The 16,073-nt window shown below is 40.7% G+C and overlaps 1 protein-coding gene across 2 annotated transcripts in view; it reads right to left on the bottom strand.

Moving 5' to 3' along the window:
• Positions 1-7,621: 7,621 nt before the first annotated feature.
• Positions 7,622-16,073, bottom strand: part of RELL1 (RELT like 1) — a 44,085-nt gene continuing 35,633 nt past the window's right edge. Inside the window, exons 8-9 of one of the 2 annotated variants that reach the window (XM_030563589.1) lie at positions 11,327-11,360; positions 7,622-10,110 (exon numbers count right to left, since the gene is read on the bottom strand). The gene's annotated coding sequence lies outside the window, so the exon portion shown is untranslated. The remainder of the gene's footprint in view (positions 10,111-11,326; positions 11,361-16,073) is intronic. The other variant, XM_030563590.1, reaches the window with a different exon arrangement.

Consider the following 16,073-nt stretch of genomic DNA (forward strand, 5'->3'; position numbering starts at 1 on the left):
AGCTGCTGCTAGACACAGGGTTTGATTAATTATCACACCCACCTTGCGAGGTCATAGAGGGGAAGACAGACTGAAAACCATGATTTATCCTTTTTAAAGTCTCACTACTTGTAGGCTAATCTCCGGAGTTTCTGTAGCGTTCCAACTCCTGATTTTTGCAATACTGTAGATATGGCTATTGGGAGTACATGTGTGCGCATGGAGGCAGGGCCAGCGCTACCATTTAGGCAGGCTAAGGCAATCGCCTAGGGCGCCAGAATAATTTGTGGGCACCATTTTGCCGGAGGGGGCAGCAGGCAGCTCCGGAGGAGCTGCCGCAGTGATGCCGGCAGAGGGTCCGTTGGTCCGCGGCTCTGGTGGAGCTGCCGCAGTCGTGCCTGCAGACGGTCGGCTGCTCGCGCGGCTCCAGTGAACCTCCCGCAGGCACCACTGCGACAGCTCTATGGGAGCCACAGGACCAGCGCGTGGGGCGCCAAAATTGCTGTCCGCCTAGGGCGCTCAAACCCCTAGCGCCGGTCCTGCATGGAGGTAGTGGGTAACTAACAACCCATTGTTCTTTGTACTTCTGGTTACATTCCAAAGGAAAGAACATTCATGTTACGGACTTTCAGTAAGTTCCATTTTGCATTATTAGGGCAGATTGCCAGGTCTATAAATGCTCTGCAAACCACATGTATCGCCTTGAAATAAAGTTTCACATTTCACAGGGTTTTTTTTGTTTTTGCTCAGACCTGGGAATCAAACCATGGAGCTGATCCCGCCACAAATCTGTTGCTTTAGCCCTTCCCTGTCGCACCCAGTACCCCTTTGGGGGAGCCAAATTTAGAATGGTATTTGCCATAGTTTAGCTTTCATTTTACGCTCACACCTAATTGTTCATAACCTAAATAGAGTACACTGAGCATGCACAGACAAAGGAGCCAAGAGGAACTGAAAAAAAAAAGATAGCTGCATGACTCAAAGGGTTATGCCTAGTCTTCGATTATGAACTACACAGTGTCAGTTCAAGACCAAGCCCCCTCCAGGACAGAAATCTGGATGAGGGATGAAAACCTGTTGCTAAATTCTGTCTTAGTCAGAGTCTCATTTCATTATTATTATGGGGTAAGGTAATCAATGTGATTTTGAACAAAAAAAAATTGGACATGCAAATACTTGGTGGGATAGAAGACAGGAGTTGGGGGAAATACAGGGAGAGAGAATTATGGGGAGGGGTAGTAGCAGGGGGCTCAGCTGAGAGAGCAGGAGAGGAAGGACAGGACACTAGGAAAGGGACAAGAGGGTGAGTGGCTGGGAAAATATAGGTTTGGGGCACTTGTCATCAGCCCCACAGCCTTCTCTCGTGTATGGGGCCAACTCTGGGGGTGGAGGGTCTTAGCCCCTCTCCTTACCTTTGTGTACATGCCAGGATCTGGGGCCCCTGCCCCTATAGGTGACTAAATTCCCCTACCTACCCACCTTATGCGAGCTAGGCAATAGGAGGCTTTGACCCTCTAGGGGTATCTCAGGCCCACTCCCTGACCTGTGTGTGTACACATGCACCAGAATCATAGAATATCAAAGTTGGAAGAGACCTCAGGAGATCATCTAGTCCAACCCCCTGCTCAAAGCTTTGGTCCCCTTCCCTGTCTCCTCTTCTCTGAGCTGAGTTGTGGGGAGGGATCTAAGCCCTTCTCAACCCCTCCCTACCAATGTAAGCTGGTATCAGTAGGACCATGTCCCTCTAGGTCTGAACCCTGCTCCCTGCCCCCTATGTGAGCCAGGATGGAAGCCCTGGCCCCTGGGTAGGGAGCTGAGAAATACAGGTATGCTGCAGAAATACACCACAAACACATTCCTAAGATTGGAGTGAGGAGTTGAGAATGGGCATGCTTGTTGCCCATCACAGGTTCTCCAGCACAGAGAAGGGGGAATGGGAACACTCAGCTCTCTGGAGCCTTCTGTGCTTCAGAAGGATGTATAAAGCCCCTTTCCTCCTTCAAAAGTCCCTCTTTCAGCATTACCCTGTGCTGGGGATCTGGATCAGCAAAGCAACTGACGATGATTGATTTCATACTACATTACAGCAGAAGCACCAGCTTTGCTTTAGTTAAGGTTGGGAAGCCCTTCCTCTTTAAAGAACAACTCTTCCAGGTGCTCACATGGATTGTCTTCAAATTTCCCATTCCTCCTGGGAGAGTAGGGTAGGGTAAGTTAGTCATGGTAGGGCTTATTTGAGCAAGGGATTCCTGAGATACATACCCTTGGGGGAAAAAATTTCCTACAATTCACAGACTAGCAACTTTGACGTTTGAAACCCATTCTGCACAGAAGTCTGAGAGTTAACTGTAAATATTTGAGTAAAATCCACTTCTGCCAAGTTTCATTTTTTTATTTAATTTTATTTTGGAAAAATGTATCTGAGAACAGCAAATAATTGAGAAGGTGCCCAAACTATTTTTTAAAAGAAAATACATTTCACATACAAATGGTAGCTGGGACAGGTGATTACAGATGGGAAAGGATAAGAGGAGTTTGGGTGTAAAGCCCAGCTGGAGATGAGTAGTGGGAATGACCGACCTAGCCCAGGCTTTAGAAACAAGGAAGTGGGCAGCCCTCCAGTAAGCTGCTGCCTCCGATGTGGACACAGCAACAGAGGAAACAAGACAGCAAAGAGCATCTTTTTACATGCCAACAGTCTCTACAGTGCTTACTAATGGCTCAATGAGATGGGAAGAAGAGAGTGAGCTGGAAGTATTGGTGCATGTGTGTGGGGGGGAGAGGCTTATCTATTGTGGGGAAAAGTGGTAGGGTAGATGACACACAGCTGTCTTCTCTCATGCACTTAAAAGTTATGGTAGCCACCATGCAGTAAAACTGTTAAGATTCTATGCCTCATGTAGGCCATGTCTGAGAATTCTCACACGGGCACTGTTAGCAATTAGACCTTCTAAGCACAATTATTCCCATTTCACTATAAACTAAAGGTAGAGCAGGGGGGAAGGAGCACAATCACCCAGCAACTATGTGGCCTGGTAAAGAGACCCATATATATTGGGCCTACTCAAGGCTCTGCCACTGGCCTGCTGAGAGACTTGGTCAAGTCACTTCACCTCTATCTGCCTCTCTTTCCCATCTGTTAAATGGGGAATCAATTTATATAAAAGTACTTCGAGATCTACTGATGGAAAGTGCTACATAAAACCTTGGTCTTTTTGTTATTACCTAGCCCCACTAACGTATCAACTGCAAACCTGGTGAGGAACAGTCTAAATGACCATTAAGTCAAACTTTTTTTTTTTTAATAAACAAAAGAGATTCACTGACAAAAAGTTTAATTACCACAGAGTTAAAAATTGGCTGAAGCTCTCTGAGGCCCTTCCAGAATGCTGAGATCTCAAGCCTCTGAAAACCAGGAAAGGAAACGTTAAGTGAGACACATATTTTGGATAAATGTGTGTGTCATGGTGTCTGGAGTGTGGCTCACAACTCAGTGTCCCAAACTCAGGTGAGACTGTCAGAAAGCAGTGAACACACCCAAACTGGTGGTATAGTCTATAATTAGATTTTACCAAACCAGTAACAAGTGTGCACTCCTAAATTACTATATTAGCCTTACCATGGAGCTACACATGGTCCCCTTAGGCTGTCCAGCGTATCCTGCCACTCAGACAAACTGGACTTTTGTGAAGAAAGTTATTAAAACCAAAACCCACCATGCATTAGGTTACACCCAACACCAAAGAGTCTGTCATTTACCCCATGTCAACGGATGCTCTGGATCTCACCAAAAACAACGCTATAGCCAATCTGTTAGTAAACTAAAGATTAGCTAAGAAAAAGAAATGAGAGATATTGAGAGGTTAAAAAGGATAGAAGTCAGAGTTTGTAAGTCCAAATGATGGGAGCAATGTGGTAGCTGCTAGTTTCCCATAGGTCTCTCAGGGCTGCCCAAAATGGTTTTGGGGATCTCTGTCTTATATCTGGAACGCCTCCTGACAGCATCCAAATAGATCAGAGATGCAGAATCACTCCCAGGGTCCTTTCTTATAGCTGAAAACAGCCTGGCAAGCGTTACCATCACAGCATGGCTCCGTATTCCCCATTGCAGAACACAGAATGACCCACCAGGCTTTGAGATAAATATGTTCCTTAATTAACATAACCAACACTCCAATCTCCAATGGGTAAACATAATGTAAATACAAAGTGACAAGCAGAAACAATTCTTTATTAGTTTTCATGCAGCTTACACATCAAGTCAATTCACTTTTATTTAAATGCTAACACACATTTCAATCTAAGGCTAATTAAGTACACGCCACAGATAGATGAAAACAATACAATCAATGTCTCTCTTGATTTCTATCAGAACAAATGAATTGGCCTGAATATTGATACTCAACCCTTCTTTGATATTCATACACAAGTGAATTGCCTTGTTGCTCTATTCTGAGCTAGTCTGTCTGCATGACAAAGCTGGAAACCTGTTTAGACAGCATCACAATTTACTCCCACTTGGGTGGTGGGAAACCCAGGTCCAGTCCCCCTGCTCCAACGATTATTTATCCAAGATGGAACATCTTCAACACGAGAGATGGGTAGAGACCCACATCAAAATATCCCATAGCCCAGTCGGTAGGACGCTTACCTGAAGGGGGGGCGGGGTTCAATCTTGTTTAAATCCTCTCTCTTCCCTCACATTCAGACAGAGGAGGGAACTGAACCTGAGTCTCCCACATACTCAGTAAAGGCTCTAAACACCGGACTAAAAGTTATAAGAGAGGCACTTGCAGCATCACCTCCTCCAGCCATTTCTTGCAAAGAATGGCTTAGTCACTTATCTCTGGGTGAGGGTATCCCTGCTGTAAATCACAAGCACAGGGAGGGATCTACATCTTGGATTTAGGTGCCTAAATTCCAGAGAGAGGTGGGGCTAAGAAGTACTGACAGAAGGGATGTGTCATATTGGCTAACTTAAGCAGGGGGCTGCCTAGGATGCTTGCTTTTGTGGCACCTAACTCAGGCTTTGTGGATTTCAACGATTTTCTTCGTATCTAAGAGTTGGGCATTGCAACACAAAGACCAGTTGTGATCTGGGGCTAAGCTCTTTCTAGGGTGCTCCAACATTTAGAAGAATGAAACAAAAGGAAAATGGCTCAACCTGCACCATAGACTGCACTACTCAATTTAAAAAAAAACAAAATCCTTCACAATAGCTTGAAAAAGGCCTTGTTTTCATGATGTAGGTAGAAACACTGTAGCACACAAAAGTTTATGCTCAAATAAATTTGTGAGTCTCTAAGGTGCCACAAGTACTCCTGTTCTTTTTGTATAAAATAGCAAAGTTTGCAGGACATACCTATCCTGGTGGCATATTGATAACCCAACATGGGTTAATCCCAGTAATAACTTGCTTTGGGCTTCCTCCTGATCCACCCTGCAATGAAGTCATAATTGTACAGTTGCCATAACAGTTATTACAGCTGCTGTCATGGAGATTGCAGTGTGACAAAAAACTTTGTAACTTCATTGCAGGCCAGGCTGAGAAGCAACAAATACAAATAGCTTCCTGTCATTTGTAAATACCGCAAGAAAAATTCCATGTGAAAAGTAAATTGAGAATTGTGCACACCTAATATATTTGGCACCGATTCTTCAAATCTTAGGTTTAAAGCACATCATCTGTCTTTCTACATTAAATATATTTCAATTAAGGATCTACAGGTGGTCTTTCACTGGAAGTTAAGCAGTGAAAGTGAAAGTGTGGCATAAATTCCTTGCCACCTCACAGAGCTTGACAATTTCACTATAGTGCAAACACAATAGCTACAAATACACAGCATGAATACATTTTTAAGAAGTAAGCTTTTTTAAAACAGGAACACAAGGGAATTTAAGAATCAATTTATTTATTTATTTTTTTTACTACTTTGGAAGTACAAAAGTCTTATACAAACCATATTGTTAAAAATACAGTCGATGTGCAAGATTAAGAAAAACTGACTTCATAAAGTTTAGGTTTATTTGGTTTTTTGGTGATGACAATGTTTGTACCACTGAAAAATGCTGTTAGTAGTGTTTGTTATATACAATAAGGTCACACATTCACCAAATTATTTTGCTAAAGTGGCAATACACATTTTACTTCCCACAAACATTAGCCTTAATGTACATAAGTAGAAATTCATGTTTAATAATTACTAGATAATCTCAACTAATAAGATTTTACATGTTGAATGTACTGGATATAACGTTTTTGCATATTTCCAATGGAATCAAAATAGCAACTATTGTTAAATTAAGTAAAAATAGTATATATATATATATATATATATATATTAAACATTTTCACTCTTTTGAGCATATTTACTCACAGTGTTAAGCCACATATTACTAAAATGTTCTCTTATTAGAATAAATTCTCAATTTTTAAAGTTTTTGGGATACTCTACAATTATGCATCTTCATATTCAAAACAATAAACTGTTTAGTTTGGCTATGTAAGTATGAAACAACTTTCACTCTCGAGTACACATTTTCATCCAGTAATTTTAATATTAAAAATACTGTCACATATGTACACTTCAGTTATCTAGTCTCTCAATATCCTGGAATCCTGAAATTAATATACTGGCACTATTTAAATTCCTTCTGCATACATTTTAGTATGCTACAGAGCTGTTCATGAAAACAGACTGAAATCTGCAAACCTAAGGGGGAAAAAAGTAGGCCAAGGATTTCTCAATTTAAGTGTCTCTTTTAGTAGTTTTAAGATTATTTTGGTAGTCTGAGTTAAATCTGAGCGAAGAAAAATATCTTATTTACACTAATAATGAAAAATCTATTAATTCTTTGGATTTATTCCCAAGTAGCAGTCGGGCTCAGATAAGTTACTTTTGGAACTTAGTTCTTGAAAACTATAAATAAAACATTTGTTAAAAGACTTAATTTTATTTAGAACTGACAAAAAAATGTGTTTCTCTTGTAGGTCTGAGCTGTCTGGGCTACATCTGCCACCTATGGATCAAGTAGAGCACAGTCAGCAGCGTAAACTTCCCTATACACAATGTTGCCAGCTCTCATGCGTCTCAATTGTTTTCCTTAAAGCCCCAGCTCATGGTGTCAAGGGATGTGTGATTTCAGCCTTCATTCTTAAAGAAAAAGTAAGTTTCTAGCCCCCATGGCTGTGGGGAGAGCTTCAAAATGTGAACTCCAATGCACCATGAAGACTCAAAAAGTGGGAGGCAAATAAAAAAACATCAAATTTATTATTTTTACATAATCTCATGATGATTTTTAGTGAGCCTAACTCATGATTTTTGAATATTTGGTGTTGGCAATACGGCTACAATAACGCACCAACGTGCCTCATTTCTGAGCTTTAAGTGGCAACCTATGGGGGCATGTGAGATGATAGCCAGGGGAAAAGTTCTTTTGCTGTTACACATATTGCTAATTAACATTGTATGAGCTGATGGAGAAACCTCACTTTCAAAGATAAAGAAAAATATTAGAGCACTTACTCAGACTAAAGAAGATTGATGGTATTCATTTAAAAAGACAAGGTGGGTAAGGTAATATCTTTTATTGGACCAACTTCTGTCTCTCTTAACAACAGAGTTGGTCCAATAAGAGATATCACTTCACCCACATTGTGTCTCTAATATCCTGGGATTGACACAGCTACAAAAACATAGCATTATTTTAAAACATGAATCAATTACAAAGACAATTATTTACAAGAGGTTTGTTAAACAGACTGAACTGCTTTATAGTTTTCTCATAATTTAGTATAATCCCTACTGACATGCATTAAAGCTACAGATTGATGTGTATTCTTGTTAGGCACACAGTAGAGCAAAAAAGTGTCACTTTTCATTTTCTGTTATACAGCAAAGTCTGCCAAAATATCACAAATATTCCCAATTAACAGATCATTTCTAAGGCAAAGTGGTAATCATGGCAAGTAGATTCAAACAACAATTAGCACTGCTTAACAGTCATTGATTTTCTGTCAGTGAGTCACACTCAAATATGACACATTATGACTTAATAGTTGGCACTAATGGATTGAGGGTACCTATTTTGAGAGACAGACACTCTGAAGGACATGGGGCTGCTCTATAATAATATTTGAATACTGTATTGTGTGCTATATGTTTGATAGTTATCAGGGAAGTTTACTTTATGGATGTTGATTTAGTTTAATAACAGGCTGTTGTAAAAAAAAAAAAAACAAGCAAGAAGGCAAAACAATGACTCAAGAGGTGGGCTTGACCTCAGTGGAGCCCACCAGATAGGTTTTGAGCAGCAGAGTCAAAGCACAGGAAGGTGAGAAGACAACTTCTGGCTGGTTAAAAAGACTCTCTGGCCAACAGTCAGACGGTTATCGGGAAGTTGTTCAGGGGAAACAGACTGACACCTGACTTAGTGTCTGACAAAGCTAAGCCTTTCTAGGGTCCTCTCACAGGGTGGAAGGGCTTAGATGAGACAGACAATACGTAGGCCTTTTGTTGTTTAAAAATCCTCTCTCTCATGTTTTACTTTGTTGCTAACTGTTAAGATTAAAAAACTTTTGTTTACAGAAGGCTGTCTGGTCATTGTATTTGCCATTGGTAACAAGCTCCCAAAGGAAGACCAGCAGGTGCTGAATGTAGTTGGACCTGCTAGCATAAGCATACTTTATCCAATGTAGCCCATGACCCACTTTAAATGTTGGAGAATCACCACCCCAGAGGAAGTAAACACCTCAGGCTCGGGACCTGAGGGGGTAACGCTCTGAGACCAGACAGTGGTCAAAAGTGCAGTTATCCCTGTAACCATGACAGCCATCATGCCATAAGTTTCTTATTTGGCAATAAAGGATAAAGCTGTCCCCATATAATACAACCAGCCTATGTTTTCCATTGTTTACATTGCTGAGCTCATTAAATATTTTAATTTGGACACAGCAGTGAGGAAGTTTTGGTAGAAGAACTTTTGCTTTCCCCAAGGGTTACATGAATTTTTCTTTTAAGATGAAGGCAAATGAATAGGCTGTTGATCACAGGATCCAACACTATGTTAGTGACTGGAAATGTTTTATTGGCTACAAATCTTAAGTATTTAGGACCTACCCCTGCATAGATTCATTCACAGAAACTATAAAGAGCTACAGTGACATAAATACATTTCCTATAATAGTACATCTCCTAAGTTTTCAGTTTCAGCACGTTATCAAAACGCTTCTAAAAACTCTATCTGCGACAAACAAAACTATTTACCCCACAATAAAACTGACAGGCTGCTGGTTTTCCTTTACAAAAGTTGCATTGTCAACAACGTATTTAAAGTAACGGAATGTCACTCATGACAAGTGGCCTGATTCACTGCTATAATGAAGCTACTCTGCACCACTTTAGGTGCACAAAACAATTCTGAGTCCAACTTAACTGGTAACTGAATGATCTCTTGATCACTGAGCTCCTAGGCCACCCTTAATTCCAGCTAGAGGGGCTCTGGTGAGGAAAAAAGTGCTGCAGGACCAGGAACGTTCCTTTATCTGGAAAATTCCTGGCTGCTGTAAGGGCTCAGAGGGTCACTGGCAACAGATAGAGTAGCCTGTAAACTGCTTTAATCTAACACCAGTGTCTGGACAACCCACAATTTGGGAGGAGGGTTCTCAGACTGGAGAAGATAGCACACTTTATTAAACTAATATCTTGAACAGTATGTGTGCAGGCTTTTTTCAGCATGCTCAAATGTAAGTAATTGCCATGTATTTAGATTTACAGAACTGTAAATAAATAGCAGGTGCCTTACAATTAAACTTACAATTAACTGGGGAAAAAAAAACCTGTATGCTTACCTTTCAATTATACTGGGGTTAACAACCTGATTGTGAATGACTAAACTATGCGCAGGAATGCACCACGAGCCCTGCCACCGAATTCAGATATGTTTGATCCATAGTACAATGAGCAAGAATACAGATCAATATTTTGAACAGACTTTACGAAGTCAACCGGTAGAGAAGAGTTGCTTGAGTTTAGTGCTTATTTACATTCCTTACTCTGGGTCTTTTCTTCTCCTCCTCCTCTTCTCAGTGTGTTTTCTCTTCCTCCTTGTTGCCTTAGATAACTAGGTCATCTGATGATGGCAAAGACACTGGAGTCAGAAAATGGCAGTAGAGCACACACCCTAATACAGGTTTCAGAGGGGTAGCCGTGTTAGTCTGTATCAGCAAACGAGGAGTCCTTGTGGCACCTCAGAGTAACAAATTACTTGGGCATAAGCTTTCGTGGGCTATACCCCACTTCATCAGATGCATAGAGTGAAAATACAGTAGGCAGGTATAAACATACAGCACACGAAAAGATGAGGGTTGCCTTACCAAGTGGGGGGGTTAGTGCTAGTGAGGCCAATTCAATCAAGGTGGATGTGGCCTATTCCCAACAGTTGACAAGAAGGGGTGAGTATCAACAGAGAGAACATTACTTTTTGTAGTGACCCAGCCATTCCCAGTCTTTATTCAGGCCTAATTTGATGGTGTCAAGTTTGCAACTAATTCCAGTTCTGCAGTTTCTTGTTGAAGTCTGTTTTTGAAGTTTTTTTTGTTGAAGAATGGCCGCTTTCAAGTCTGTTATTGCATGTCCAGGGAGACTGAAGAGCTCTCCTACTGGTTTTGAATGTTACAATTCTTGATGTCTGATTTGTGTACATTTATTCTTTTGCGTATAGACTGTCCGATTTGGCCAATGTACAGTCTCTACGCAAAAGAAGAACTGTTGGGAATAGGCTACAACCTTGATTGAATTGGCCTTGTTAGCACTGACTGACCTCCCACTTGGTAAGGCAACTCCCATCTTTTTATGTGCTGTATATTTATACCTGCCTACTGTATTTTCACTTCATGCACCTAATGAAGTGGGTTATAGCCCACGAAAGCTTATCCCCAAGTAATTTCTTAGTCTGTAGGGTGCCACAAGGAGTCCTTGTTTTTACACCCTAGTACAGAATCTGTAACAGTGCTGATGCTAGTTAAGAGTGCATTTTATTTATTATGAATAATTCTCATTTATGAGTTATACTAAAAAAAGTGAAAGATACGGATGTGGGGTTTGTTTTTTTAAGTGAACTTTGCAGATTTACCTGTGTTAAAATTTTAATGTATATCAGAGTAACTTAAGTGTTCTCAGAAAACCCTAGGCAAACAATATGTCCAAAATTTGAAAATGCTTTTTAAAATATTAATATAAAATGACATTCCTAAAATTTTAACCGTATCCTGTGCAGAGATGAGAATTTTACCAAGTGGGTAAAATATTACAAAAGACATTCAAAGAGCATATATATACACATCTACCTTAATAATATCACTTCTCCACAGCGCTCTGGTGCTGAAAGTTTAAGATGACACTCATTAGTGGGTGTGACAATGATTGTACCTACTTATCTTTTGGATTTCTATAAATCCTGTTATGGTTGTATCTAGTTTATCTGTACTGTGATTTATAGATACCCCCTCTCCCCCGGTAAAAATTAACGTTATTTGCTTGCAGCACATGGACTATTTGATATGAATTGCGCTTGTTATTCATTTAGTAAGCTTAGTACCGTCTCTCAGTACTGTGTTATCTACCAATCTTAAACAAGTAAACAAAGGTTATCCAAGTGTAAAAAAGTAATTAACTTGCTAAAGACACCTTTAAGAAAATGTCAAAGATAACAGATTCCATCATTAGTTTTAGGATGAAGCAGGCAGGCATTCAATTTAAATGGCTAAACTTCAAAGGGATACTTTGAAATGGAAAGGTGCCTTTTTTGTATTCACAGAGATTGGGAAGAAGTTACACAAGGTTTGTAAGATTTTAATTAACTATGGTGTAATAGAGACGATATGGTTATTTAACGTAACAGATGACAATGTCCAAACATGCTAACCACAAATTTTAAACTCCTTAGAAAAAACTCCACAGGGCAACTGGAATTCAGTTGGAGGGGGAGAAAAGAGGACAATGACTACAGATACTGAACTGTCTACCAGTGAAGTTTTTATCTTATTTATCCAATAGATTCCAATCCAAATGCAAGGTCTGAGCTTGCTATACTATCTGCAATATTTAGACTAGTTATGTTTATATTCTGCATAAAACTTTTTATTATTTTCTCTTTTTTCCTGTATGCTAAGTAAACTTACACTTTCAAAATAAATGAAGTAGGTGGAACAGACTGCTATGCTGGGGATAAACTCTGGAAAGCGGATTTCTCACTTCCAGGAAGTTAGCATTGACACTCAAGCCTAAACTGGGCAACTGCAGAACTAACTTCAAAAAAGTGCTGAGACTACGCTGGCTACAGGCAATTTGAGCAGAGGGAAAACTTCAAGGATATTAGGGCAACTGTTGGCAATATTGTGCAAAACTGCCCTAAAGCAAGAATGCCCCCAGCATATGGGAATCCTCAAGTGGCACAGCGATGCTGTCACAGCTCCTACACCAGCCCAAACCCTGCAGCTGATGTCAGGGCACAGGGCTGCCTCTGCTATATCCCAGTGATCTTCAGCAGCCAGAAATGTCCCCTTCATGCTGCGTGGGCAGCTGGTGCATAGCTTTTAAGATGCTTTTGTGCCTCCCTGTCCTGCAACTGCATGAAGTCCTCTTTTACTGTAGCTGAGGATCAGGGTCAAAACTCTCTAGATGTGAATGTATTTCATAAACATATGTTTACTGGCTGCAGTCACAAAAACGCTGAACAGGTACCTATCTCTGTTCAGTTTCAGTAAGTCAGGATATTTTCTTAGGAGAGAGTAAAAGGAATATGTGGGTTACATTCCTGAAATGACTATTACTGCAATTTTTGGAAACAACTGTGAAACAGGATTTTGATTCAATTTATATTAGAACAGCTTTTTGCCAGAATAAACAGAAAAAAACAGGAGTTTTTAACTATGTTATGGAAAAGTGTTTTAGCCATCAGTCAAGACCTGATTATGGCCTAAAACAGATGATTTGCAGAACAGTTATGTCAGACTGTCATGAACTTTACAAAAGTTTTCATTGAGTCACTCCTCCACTACCCACATTATTTCTGTTTTCAATATAGAGCAACCACTTAAATCCTATGGGAGATTCTACAATACAAACAGGGTTGTCTTAGATGGACATTCAAAGTTTCTAGCATTCCTAGAGTACAGTCTATTTTTAAATTTAAAAAAAAGATACAGTAAATTTTAGAGAGCAGCTTTTAGATAATATGCAGCAATTATTGTTTTATTTAACAAACGGAGTCTTAAAACTATCAAGTTGTATGCTATCAAAAAGATTAAAAATATACAAAACATGTTTGATGTACAGTTTTGTATAGGTTTGAAATAAGACTTTTTTACGGTAGCCCTCCAAATGTACTGGAACTCAATTTTTACTTAAATGTTGGGTGTTGTTTTCCTGCTGCTTCATGATATACATTAGAAAGCCTGGATTTCTTCTTTATTTAAACAAAAACTTAAAAACTCTGCATGCACATTAGTGTGCCCAACCTTGTCTTATCCTGGAAGACTTTATGGAGACAGAAGAACCAGCGAAACAAGAGTCAGAGTCAAGAAACAAAGATGAGAACTGAGGGTTTGGTTAGATTAGGAAAAGGAGTCAAGGTTAGTCCCTAGTGTAGAATTAAGTTATCACCTCAGGTTAGCTGGCAGAAATAGACTCTAAAGGGAAGCAAAAAAAAACCCACTTTTTAAAAATTAAAATAAAGAAGTGTTCAAGTCACCATTTTACCGCAAAAAATTTTTTAATTGAAGTCCTTTGTAGGTCACTTTATCCCTCATTGCAGCAATAGCCATTAAAAAGCCAAGATCTACCAACACAAGCAGAGGCACCGTTTCGCCCCGTTTCATACCGGAGGTCTGCTCGTGGCACACACCCCAGCCCCAGGCGGAGCTCTTATCTGCAGTTATATGCAGCCAAGTCCTCTCCTTCAGGAGCCAGAATTCTCTGGCTCCTGCAGTCAGTTTCCTCCACTGCGCTAGCTCACCCACTCCTCCCGCTCCTCTGTCTCCACTAATCAGCAGCTACTCTCTTCCAATGGAATGGAAGGATGGGGATTCAAACTGAGTCTGACAGCTTGGAAAATGAGGGGCTCGCACAGCCTAGCCCACTGGGGTCAAACGACAGCAGGACTGACACAGACAACTTAACAGACCCAAGGCAAAGAGAAGAGGGTTGGCTCCTGGGAGGAGCCAAGCCTTTGGGGGTGGGGCAGGCAAGGAAGGGGTCAGTCAGGGTGGAATGGGGGAGCACTGGGTCCCCAGTGGTGGTGGTGGGTGGCAGGAAGAAGCAGAGAGTCTCCAGTGGTGAGGATGGCGCAGAGGGAGCACAGAGTCCCTTGTGGTGATGGTGGGAAGGAGAGAGTGAGCACAGGGCCCCCAGTGGCAGGGGGAGAGGGTGCTGGATCCTGGGGGTGGGGGCAGTAGGGAGGGAAAGAGGAGTCAATCTCCATGGCAAGGGAGGGGTGAGGGCACAGGGCTGTGTCCCGAGAGAGGAGGCAGTGAGGGGGAACAGTCCCCACAGCTGTACATCTCTATCAGTGTTATAGAGGGCGAACAATTTACGGAGTTTACCCTGTTAAGCTTTACACAGGGTAAAATGGATTTATTTGGGGTTTGGACCCCACTGAGAGATGGGTATCTGAGTGTTAAAGACAGGAATACTTCTGTAAGCCACTTTCAGTTAAGTCTGCAGCTTTAGGGCATGTGGCTCAGACCTTGGGTCTGTGTTGGAGCAGTCTAGCATGTCTAGCTCAACAAAACGGGGTGCTGGAGTCTCAAGCTGGCAGGGAAAGCAGGGGCAGAAGTAGTCTAGGCACATCAGCTGGCAGTTCCCAAGGGGGTTTCAATGATCCAAGCTATCACAGTCCCTTTCAGCTACCACCAGCAGGCATCTCAACAGCTGACTAATGTTACACTAGGGACCAAAGTCCTTAAATCAGGAGGAGGCCCCCCATTGTGCTAAGCACCATACAAACCATTAAGAAGGCCCAGTTCCTGTCTCCCAGATCTCAATCTAATCCTTATAATTCCATATGGCAGGCAGGCAAGTATTATTATTCCCATTTTACAGCAATGAGAACTGAGGTACACCATCTAAACACAGACTGGAACTTTAAAAACGTATGTACAAACTCTAAATAATAAACAAGATTCCATTTTTTCTCAACTTTAAAATGTGGAGTTTTCTTGGTGTTTGGTTTTAAATAATCTCCTCTGAGAACTTCAACTCAATCACTGTAGTGTGTTTAAGAGCCTGTTTGGAAAGTAAATAGCCTTTAAACAGAAGAGAAAGTGACTTGAAAATGTTAGTTTCACTCCCATTTAAAGTCAGTTTCTAGTCTATTATTATTATTAACACCCCTAGAATCCCAGATAGGTGCTGTATAAACTCACGATGCCTTGCCCTAGTAGGGTGTTTCCAAAAGTTAAATGATCGATTCCAATTTTGGGATTGGGAATATCTTGCTATATTATCTCCTCATTGTTCTAAATTTAAATATAAACTTAAATGTGGCTTTAATTGGTGTTTGTATGTATTTTTTCTTTCTTTATATAGGAATTAGATACAGGGCTCCTGTCAGCTAATTTCTAAGTTATTATCTGAGATCACGGTTAAAGTTGCCTTTCGACCCAGACCAAAATCTGAAATGGTGCTCCTAACATGGTATGTGCACCATATAGAGATATCCAAGATTCCACGATTATGGTACCATCTGATACAAGAAGCAATAACTGCAGCACTTAAACTATAGGAAATAACAGGCATCTCAGATATTCCTGTGAGGCTGTGATCTGCAAGTCTTTTCACAATCACCATTACAAATAAGTTTGGTTCCATGCCCATTCAGTGCTTTGAGCATCTGCTGACTGCCCAAGTATATTCCAGTTAGTGCCAGTAGTGATAGTGTTTTTGTACTGAGGACATATTCCTCACCAGCACCTGGAATGAAATCAAGTAATTTACAGAGAAAATGAGTAAATACAGATGTTCTTTTACACCTCTTCATTCTTTGGATTGTGGAAGCCACCATAAAAGATAAATGGATTTTATTTCAATGTAAAC

The sequence above is a fragment of the Gopherus evgoodei genome, chromosome 5 (genome assembly GCF_007399415.2).
Source record: "Gopherus evgoodei ecotype Sinaloan lineage chromosome 5, rGopEvg1_v1.p, whole genome shotgun sequence".
Lineage (NCBI taxonomy): Eukaryota > Metazoa > Chordata > Testudines > Testudinidae > Gopherus > Gopherus evgoodei.